Here is a 10,090-nt window from a genome sequence, read left to right as displayed (position 1 = left end):
TTCTCCTTCTTCCAACCCCTTTGTTGTTCACCTAACTGAACATAAACCCACTCCCCCCGAGGGCATGCTGAGTTCTCTTAACATTTCTAGGCCTCTCATTGCATCCCTTCAGCTCAAAAGGTATTGCTGGAGTCTCTTAACAGAGGGCTGCAGGTGGGGGCAAAGGAGGAAGGGTGCAGTGTTTTGCTGGTGGCTATAGAAGGTTGCTATTTTATGTGCCCCATTTCCTGGGAGAGAGTTTGCCATTGAATGGACCTTCAGCCATTTAATTTTGCTGCTAATTTGGTTTGGTTTGTGTGCTGACAAACAGTTGCAGGAATTTCACAGGGTCACACAGGATGTTAGGGGTTAGAAGGGACCTCCAGAGATCTTCCAGTCCAGCCCCCCTGCCAGAGTAGGGCCATAGAGTACAGCACAGGAACACATCCAGACAGGGCTGGAAAGGCTCCAGAGGAGGAGACTCCACAATCTCTCTGGGCAGCCTCTTCCAGTGCTCTGTCACCCTCACAGTTCCTCCTCATGTTGAGGTGGAACCTCCTGTGTTGTAGTTTCCATCCATTGCCCCTTGTCCTATCACAGGGTACAGCAGAGGAGAGCCTGAATTTAGATGTCTTTGGTTAAACAAAAGGTGAAAACCTGAGCCTGTGGCCCTGCAAGTTGCTTCTAAGTGTTGTTTGTAAGGCAGTTCAGTAGCTGGGCTGGTCCACCCCAAGTGAATGTGGGTGATTGTGAAACCTCTCATGTTCTTTTCATGGCACACTGCAAGTGGCACAGCTGGAAGTGCCACGTCAAAGCCTCCTCCTGAATTCCCACCCGTCTGCTTGCAAAGCAAAGGCTTAACTGTAGCTCTTCCCTGCATTTTTTTTCCCAGTGACAGATAAATAACCCACTGGCTATAGTGCTTATTTACTGTCTCTTGTTAAACCCTGCAAAAGGCCATTGATAACTGATGCAAAACTCCAGTCTGGAAGTGAGCTAAGCATGCTTGCTGCTGTGGGCTCTTCTTCATTTTGCAGGCTCTCTTTCAAATGCTGTTTGAACATGAGAGGTGGCAGGTGGTGGCAGGCCAGCAGCAGCAGCATGGGAAAAGCACTGGAGTGCACTTAGCTGTGTCAGTGGTTCTGGTTCACCTCTTACCTGTGTAGATGTTGTTTAGATGCTTTGGTTTAGAAGCTTTCCTCAGCCTGGATCATTTGAGTCACTTGTTTGCCTTGCTCCTGGTTGTTGTAGTTTGGTGTACAACCACCCATCCACCCAACTGCAAGAGCTGCCCCAGCTTCAGCAAGCAGACCAGCTGCCTGCAAGGGGTGAATCAGTTTGTCCACCCTTAGGTGATACTGTGCTGGTTTGCAGCCCTTAGGGAGCTGACCCCCTAAGGCCCTTCCTTAGAGCTGAGTGAGCACCGAGCACAGGGGCAGGCCCTGGTACAGCCCTGCTGCTTTGCACTGCTTGAGGGCAGCTCCTCAGCCTGGGTTTTGCTCTTTGAAACGCCTTCTCAGTGAGTGTCTCAGGCCACCCAGGAGCAGGTGACCTCCCAGCCAGCACACTCCTTAATCAGTGGTAGTGAAGCAGGGGGAGCAGGGCTGGCTCACGTGTGCCTGAACACAAGCAGCCTGGCCACAGTGGCACAGGCAAGGCCCTGGAGCACCTTATGGATGGGCTGCTCCACTCCTGGCAGGCTGCCTGTTCCCTCAGAGCCCAGCCTCCTGCTGCCATCCTGTTTCTGGAAGCTTATCAGGAGACAGCCTGAGGCAGAGAGAAGCTCAGCTGCTTTAGGCCAAGCATCCCAGTCAGAAGCTTCATGCTGGTGCAGACTCACACTGGTCATCCCCCATCACTCATGGGGCCTAAACAACACGTGGAAGGAAGTGGCCAGAAGTGAGGAAGCACAGCCTTGAGAGCAGGGTTTTGCTGATCAGTTTGGGGGTAGGATCCTGAGGCCTGCTGTAAGTTACCTCCCAGCTTGGCTGGGATGATGGCTGGGATGCTGGGCTTCTCCTGGTCACTGCTTCTGCAAGGGCAAGGGTTTTTGCAGCCTGGTGGCACAGCAGCATCGCATCCCAGGGTCCTTAGACTGCTCAGGGGATCACCAGAACCTGGTGTACAACTGCACTGTTTAATAAAAATGCTGAAAAAAGTAAGCTTTGGGTTGTTTTTTCCCCCCTGCTTTGTGACCAGGACTCAGGTCTGAAGAGGCCAAGGTATGCCAGAGTGGCTGCACTGGTGGCTCCTGGAGGCTCAGTGGCCTCCCACTCCAAACAAGAGCGTTGAGAGTATGGCACAGATGTTATCTGGCTTCAGGCCTGTGCTTTCCCTCACTGGCCTTGCTTTTCCCCTTGTCTCCATCCAAGGCTGCATCCTCCCTGCTGTGGTTTCCATTGAATCACAGAATTTCAGGGGCTGGAAGGGACCTTGAAAGATCATCTAGTCCAAACCCCCTGCCAGAGCAGGATCACAAGAAGAAGGAGACCACAGTGCTGCAGGTTAATCTTAGCTGCACCAGAATATGGCTGCATGCAGCACTGGCCCCCAGAAAGAGGGTGTGGATCCTCCCAAAAACATACCCTCCTGCCCAGCAGGAGGAGGAACTGGCTGCCCTGGGGAGTCTGGACTGTCCACCAGAGCCTCTAAGATCAGACCACACAGGGTGATCACAAAGACAATCCTGCCCTCTGGCAGAAGCATAAATGAATCATATAGAGAACTTGTTCCTCAAATCCAATCTCAATCTGCTCTGCTCTACTTTGAAGCCATTGTCCCTGCTCCTGTCCCTGCAGGCCTTTGCAAACAGTCTCTCTGCAGCCTTCTTGCAGCCCCCTTCAGGTCCTGGCAGGTTGCTCTTAGGTCTCCCTGGAGCCTTCTCAGACTGATCACCCCCAGCTCCCTCAGCCTGGCCTCCTAGCAGAGCTGCTCCAACCCCCTGAGCATTTCTGTGGCCTCCTCTGGACCTGCTCCATCAGGTCCATGTCCTTCCTATGTTGAGGGCTCCAGAGCTGGATGCAGTACTCCAGTGTCTCACCACCCTCAAGGGGAAGAACTTCTTCCTAACATCCAGTCTGAATCTCCCCATTTCTAGTTTTGCTTCATTCCCCCCAGTCCTATCACTACCCAACACCCTAAAAACTCCCTCAGAGCTTTCCCTTCTGATACTGGAAGGCCACAAGAAGGTCTTCTGGGAGCCTTCTCAACAGCCTTCCATCCCTTTCTCACCTTTCTCCTCTTTGTTCATGTTTTTCCACCACCTCAGCCAGCTTCCAGTGGGGTTTTTTCTTGGTAACACCCAAGAGCATGTGGGTCCAGTGATACCATTAAGTCTTGGTCCAGTGATACCATTAAGTCTTGCTCCAGGTCCCAGCACAGGCAGCTGATTTGTTGCAAGATCATAGAATTAATCATAGAATCATAGAATCAGGGTTGGAAGGGACCTCAAGGATCATCCAGTTCCAACCCCCCTGCCATGGGCAGGGACACCTCACACTACAGCAGGCTGGCCAGAGCCTCATCCAGCCTGGCTGCAAACACCTCCAGGGATGGGGCCTCAACCACCTCCCTGGACAACCCATTCCAGGCTCTCACCACTCTCACGGGGAAGAACTTCTTCCTCACATCCAGTCTGAATCTCCCCACTTCCAGATTTATTCCATTCCCCCCAAGTCCTGTCACTACCTGATAGCCTAAAAAGTCCCTCCCCAGATTTCCTGGAGCCCCCTTCAGATCCTGGAAGGCCACAAGAAGGTCACCTCAGAGCCTTCTCTTCTCCAGACTGAACAGCCTCAACTCTTTCAGTCTGTCCTCATAGCAGAGCAGCTCCAGCTCTCTGCTCATCCTCATGGCCCTTCTCTGGACACCTTCCAGCACCTCCAGATCCTTCCTGGAACAGAGGATCCAGAACTGGACACAGAGCTCCAGGTGTGGTCTGAGCAGAGTGGAGCAGAGGGGGAGAATCCCCTCCCTGGCCCTGCTGGCCACACTTCTCTTGCTGCATGTCCCTCATACAGCCTGTTTAACATCTTCAGGAGGGCAGCAAACACCACCCCTCTGCTTCTACTGTCCTGTGTGAACAGCACTGTAGGTGCAGAGGGGTCTTTGCAGTAGAGGTTTCTTTTGAGTAGGGCAGAGGAGGAGACTAGAATGGACAGAGTGGACATGGAATTGTTTGCATCAGTTGGTTGGTGACAACTTCACAGGATGTTAGGGGTTGGAAGGGACTTCTGGAGATCTTCCAGTCCAACCTCCCTGCCAGAGCAGGGCCAGAGAATCCAGCACAGGTCACACAGGAACACATCCAGACAGGGCTGCAAAGGCTCCAGAGAAGGAGACTCCACAACCTCTCTGGGCAGCCTGTTCCAGTGCTCTGTCACCCTCACAGTGAAGAAGTTCCTCCTCATGTTGAGGTGGAACCTCCTGTGCTGCAGTTTCCATCCATTGCCCCTTGTCCTATCCCAGGGCACAACTGAGCAGAGCCTGTCCCTGTCCCTTCCTTCCTGACCCCCAGCCCTCAGCTATTGATAGACATTGATCAGATCCCCTCTCAGTCTTCTCCTCTCCACACTAAATACCCCCAGGGCTCTCAGCCTCTCCTCCCCAGGCAGTGCTCCAGGCCCTTCAGCATCCTTGCAGCCCTCCCTTGGACTCTCTCCAGCAGATCCCTGTCCTTCCTGAACTGGGGAGCCCAGACTTGGATGCAATATTCCAGGTGAGGTCTCAGCAGGGCAGAGGAGAGGGGGAGGAGAACCTCCCTGGCTCTGCTGGACACACTCCTCTGAATGCCCCCCAGGACCCCATTGGCCTTCTTGGCCCCCAGGGCACATTGGTGTCCCATGCAGAACTTGTTGTCCACCAGCACCCCCAGCTCCTTCTCCTTGGGGCTGCTCTCCAGGAGATCCCCTCCCAACCTGTCCTGCTGCAGTTTCTTCTTCCTTCCCAGGTGCAGGACTCTGCACTTCTCCTTGTTGACCCTCATTAGGTTCCTCTCTGCCCAGCTCTCAGTCTGTCCAAGTCTCTGAACGGCCTCACAGCCTTCAGGGGTCTCAGCCAAGCCTCCCAGTTTGGTGTCATTAGCAAACCTGCTGAGCAGACTCTGTCTGTCTGTCTGTCCCCTCATCAATGGCATTGATGAAGATGTTGAACAGGACAAGACCCAGCACTGATCCCTGGGGGACTCCCCTGGCTACAGCTCTCCAGCTGGGCTTGGCACCACTGACTTCAGCAACCACTGCTTTCAACAGAGCTGTCATCACTGGAGGTCCTGCTAAAGAGCTAAAGCACTGCACCATGCTGTAAGTAGAGCTCATCCACAGGACCATTCTGCTGATCAAAGAGAACTAAGTAATGCTGAGCCTCAACTTCCCTGCAGGTTCAGCCTTGTCCTTTATGTTGGATTGCATTACCATTGCAAACAGTCCTGCTGGTGGGAGAACTGCAGCCCTGAGACAAAGCTTCCCCTTCATGCTGAACAGAGGGTAAAAGGGACAGGTGTTAGCTCCACCACAGGGATGCTTATTAGATGGCTCTGAACAGGCCTCCTTGTCCACCAGGAGCTAAGCTGCAATGAGGCCTTTTCACAAAGGACACTGAGTTGCCACAAGAGATTTCTTGACCTAATTGGGAGCAGTTCCAAACCTGCCATCCACAGTAAGAAAGAGCTCAGAGATCTTCTGTTGACCCAGGGAAAAAAGTCATAGAACCATAGCATTATAAATTCACAGAAGTGTCAGGGTTGGAAGGGACCCCAGTGATCAGCCAGTTCCAACCCCCCTGCCATGGGCAGGGACACCTCACACTACAGCAGGTTGCTCACAGCCACATCCAGCCTGGCTGCAAAAACCTCCATTCCCCCAGTCCCATCACTCCCTGACACCCTCAAAAGTCCCTCCCCAGCTTTCTTGGAGCCCCCTTCAGATCCTGGAAGGCCACAAGAAGGTCTCCTCAGAGCCGCCTTCTCTCCAGACCGCACAACCCCAACTCTCTCAGGCTGTCTCCAGAGCAGAGCAGCTCCAGCCCTCTGCTCGTCCTCGTGGCCCTTCTCTGGACACCTTCCAGCACCTCCAGATCCTTCCTGGAACAGAGGCTCCAGAACTGGACACAGAGCTCCAGGTGGGGTCTGAGCAGAGTGGAGCAGAGGGGGAGAATCCCCTCCCTGGCCCTGCTGGCCACACTTCTCTTGCTGCAGCCCAGGCTCTGCTTGGCTCTCTGGGCTGCAAGTGCTCACTGCTGGCTCCTGGTGAGCTTCTCCTCCCCCAGCACCCCCAAGGCCTTTTCTTCAGGGCTGCTCTCCAGCCAGTCCCTGCCCAGCCTCTATCGGTGCCTGGGATTGTCCTGACCCAGCTGCAGGACCTTGCACTTGGTCTTGTTGAACTTCCTGAGGCTGTCATGTGTCCAGCTCTGCAGCCTGTCCAGGTCCCTCTGGATGGATCCCTTCCCTCCAGCCTGTCAGCCACACCACACAGCTTGGTGTCATCAGCAAACTTGCTGAGGGTGCACTCAATGCCACAAGATATTTTATTTTAGTAACTGGGGGGAGGGGGGTTATGCATTGAGAAGAACAACAGTTTCCTCCACAGCTCCCTGCCCAGAACTCTGAGCACTTTAGCCAAAGTGTCTCCTGCATCCCTTCAGCTGCACCAGAGAAAGAAATCTGAAGGCCAGGACCCAGGGAGGAAATCTGAACAACTTGCAACCTTAATGAATCACAGAATGGTTTGGGCTGGAAGGGACCTCCAAAAGCTCATCCAGTCCAACCCCTCTGCACTCGCAGGGACATCCACAACTAGAGCAGGTTGCCCAGAGCCCTGTCCAGCCTCACCTTCAATATCTCCAGGCATGTAGCCTCAACCTCCTCCCTAGTTCCAGTGTTCTGCCACCCTCATGGTAAAGAATGAATGAATTGTGTGAAGGCTAAAACCCTCCTGACCAGGAGGTAGTAGATGTGCCCAGAATAAGCACCTAAGGGAATGTATTAGAGTCCAGCTAGGCTTGCCCCTGGCCAGGGAGCTGGCCGGGGACAGCCCTAGCTGGAGCGTGGGTGGAGGTGGCCTCGGGAAGGGGCTGCCTGCCCCAGCAGGTGGCAATGCAGCCTGACAGCAGCAGTCCCTCGGCACTGCCAAGTGGGAGCCTGCAGCCTCGGCGGCTGAGCCCTGCCTCCGGAGAGCTCTTGGGCAGCCTGGGCAGCCGAGCAGCACACGCAGCCGAGCTTGTGTCTGTGTGCAGTGCTGTGGGGCCTGACAGAGGTGAGAACTGTGGAAGCCATTCAGCATGGCCTGGACGTGAGTCACATCTCCTCAAACCCCACCAGAACAAAGGCAGCACAGCTGTCCTGCCTCCAGCTCCTCCACAAACTACCAGAGGGGAGGGCAGCTCCTGCTGCTCTCCAGCCACATGGTCAGGTCTTTCCAGACACACTCCACCTGTTGGGTACAGTCATAGAATAAATTGTCAGGGTTGGAAGGGACCTCAAGGATCAGCCAGTTCCAACCCCCCTACCATGGGCAGGGACACCTCACACCACAGCAGGTTGCTCACAGCCGCATCCAGCCTGACTGCAAAAACCTCCAGGCATGAGGCTTCCACCACCTCCCTGGGCAACCTCTGCCAGTGTCTCACCACCCTCATGGGGAACAACTTCTTCCTAACCTCCAAGCAACTCTTTAGAGTGAGGGTGCCAGAGCCTTGGAGCAGGCTGCCCAGAGAGGTTGTGGAGTCTCCTTCTCTGGAGCCTTTCCAACCCCAGCTGGATGCATTCCTGTGCAGACTCCCCTTGGGTGATGCTGTTCTGGCAGGGGGGTTGGACTGGATGATCTCTGGAGGTCCCTTCCAACCTCTAATGTACTGTGGTACTGTGATTGACTATCTCCCTGAATCAGCCAACACATCTTACACCTTCTGCTTGCCTTTTCACTTTCATCTCCCCTGCTTTTCCTTGCTTTCCTTGGCAGCACTCATTTTCTGGAGACACCACTTCTGTGGTGTAGACCTGGAGCTGTGCAATGCTCATGAAGCTGAGCTGACTTAAGAACAGTTTAGGACCAAGCCCTTCTGCAACAGCTGAAAGTAGGAGTCGGGGACAGTGCAGCTCTGAGCAGCTGATTGAATTTCAGGCATAGCTAATGGGCCTGTTTGTGCCTGACCTTAACAGCAGCTCCTGATATATGATTAAAGGATCCCAGCACATCTGACAGCTTGTTTGTTGTTACTTAGCAGAGAAGCAGCAAAGTCTTCCACCACTCAGGATATCCTTCATCAAACATCCCTTTCCTGTGAGCTGGAAGCAGAGGTGACATCCCTCTCCATTTAACACTGACATATTTACAATCACAGAACTGTCAGGGTTGGAAGGGACCTCAAGGATCAGCCAGTTCCAAACCCCTGCCATGGGCAGGGACACCTCACACTACAGCAGGTTGCTCACAGCCACATCCAGCCTGGCTGCAAAAACCTCCAGGCATGAGGCTTCCACCACCTCCCTGGGCAACCTGTGCCAGGGTCTTACCACCCTCATGGGGAACAACTTCTTCCTAACATCCAATCTCAATCTCCCCACTTCTAGTTTTGCTCCATTCCCCCCAGTCCTATCACTCCCTGACACCTTCCAGCACCTCCAGATCCTTCCTGGAAGAGAGGCTCCAGAACTGGACCCAGAGCTCCAGGTGTGGTCTCAGCAGAATGGAGCAGAGGGGGAGAATCCCCTCCCTGGCCCTGCTGGCCACACTTCTCTTGCTGCAGCCCAGGCTCTGCTTGGCTCTCTGGGCTGCAAGTGCTCACTGCTGGCTCCTCTTGAGCTTCTCCTCCCCCAGCACCCCTAAGGCCTTTTCTTCAGGGCTGCTCTCAGGTGGGTGCTCACCAGCCAACAAGTCCAACAGATCTCATCATGAATGGCCACCCTTGAAGCCTGTGGGTGACAGTACCCTGCTCTGCTTCCACTGCAGTGAGGAAGCCAGCCAGCTTTGGGGAAGCTGCAGAGTAAGTAGGTGCTAAAAACTACTCCAGAGCCTTAAGAGGGGAAAAAGAGAAGGACTGAGGTGAGCCATTTGCCTCCATGGCTTCATAGCTGGGGAATTTCTCTCTGGCAGGACACTTGTCCTTGCCAAAAGCTCTGCTTGTGGCTGCTGCAGGTTGCTGCAGCATTTGCAATGATCTCAGGCAGTAATCGAATCCACTGGCAGGACTTTGCCAGCCACAAATCCCCTTGGAGCTGGACCCATAAATAGTTCCTCTGTAGTATGCAGCTGCACAGAGGGCAGCAGCAAATGTTCCCTGTGGTGGCTGTTGGCTCTAATCAGCTTAACTGAGGGCTTGCTTCATATTTCCACCGTTTGGCTGAGTTTTATTATAGCTACCCCTCCTTAAGAATGCCTCCCAGTGCTGAGGGGGAGACCCCAGCAGTGCCAAGGAGCTTCCTCACAGGGGATAGCCAAAGCACCTCTTCATTGCAGGCATTTCCCCTTACCCCAGCAGCTTTTTGGAGCTGTTTCATAGTACTTTGCTCTCTCAGAGGTGTTGCTGATCCATACAGGCACCCCCAGGAGTGGATGGGAAGGGGTCCATAGAATTTTACAAGTAGCTGAGGAGAAAAAAAAAAACAAAGGAAAAAAAGAAAAAGAGAGAGTCCTCAGAAGGAAGTCTAAGAGACTCTGAGAGGGTCATGGAGGCAGCCTGAGAGAGTTGGGGTTGTTCAGTCTGGAGAAGTGAAGGCTCCCAGGAGACCTTCTTGTGGCATTCCAGGATCCAAAGGGGGCTACAGAAAGCTGGGGAGGGACTTTTGAGGGTGTCAAGGAGTGATAGGACTGGGGGGATGGAGCAAAACTAGAAGTGGGGAGATTGAGATTGGATGTTCTGAAGAAGTTGTTCCCCATGAGGGTGGTGAGAGACTGGCAGAGGTTGCCCAGGGAGGTGGTGGAAGCCTCATGCCTGGAGGTTTTTGCAGCCAGGCTGGATGTGGCTGTGAGCAACCTGCTGGAGTGTGAGGTGTCCCTGCCCATGCAGGGGGGTTGGAACTGGATGATCCTTGAGGTCCCTTCCAACCCTAACAATTCTGTGGTTCTATGATAAAACTCAAATGCTGGATGAGAGCATATCCTACATGCAGGGATAC

This window comes from Indicator indicator, chromosome 5 (assembly GCF_027791375.1).
Source record: "Indicator indicator isolate 239-I01 chromosome 5, UM_Iind_1.1, whole genome shotgun sequence".
NCBI classification, from domain to species: domain Eukaryota; kingdom Metazoa; phylum Chordata; class Aves; order Piciformes; family Indicatoridae; genus Indicator; species Indicator indicator.
Note: the sequence above shows the minus strand (reverse complement) of the source record.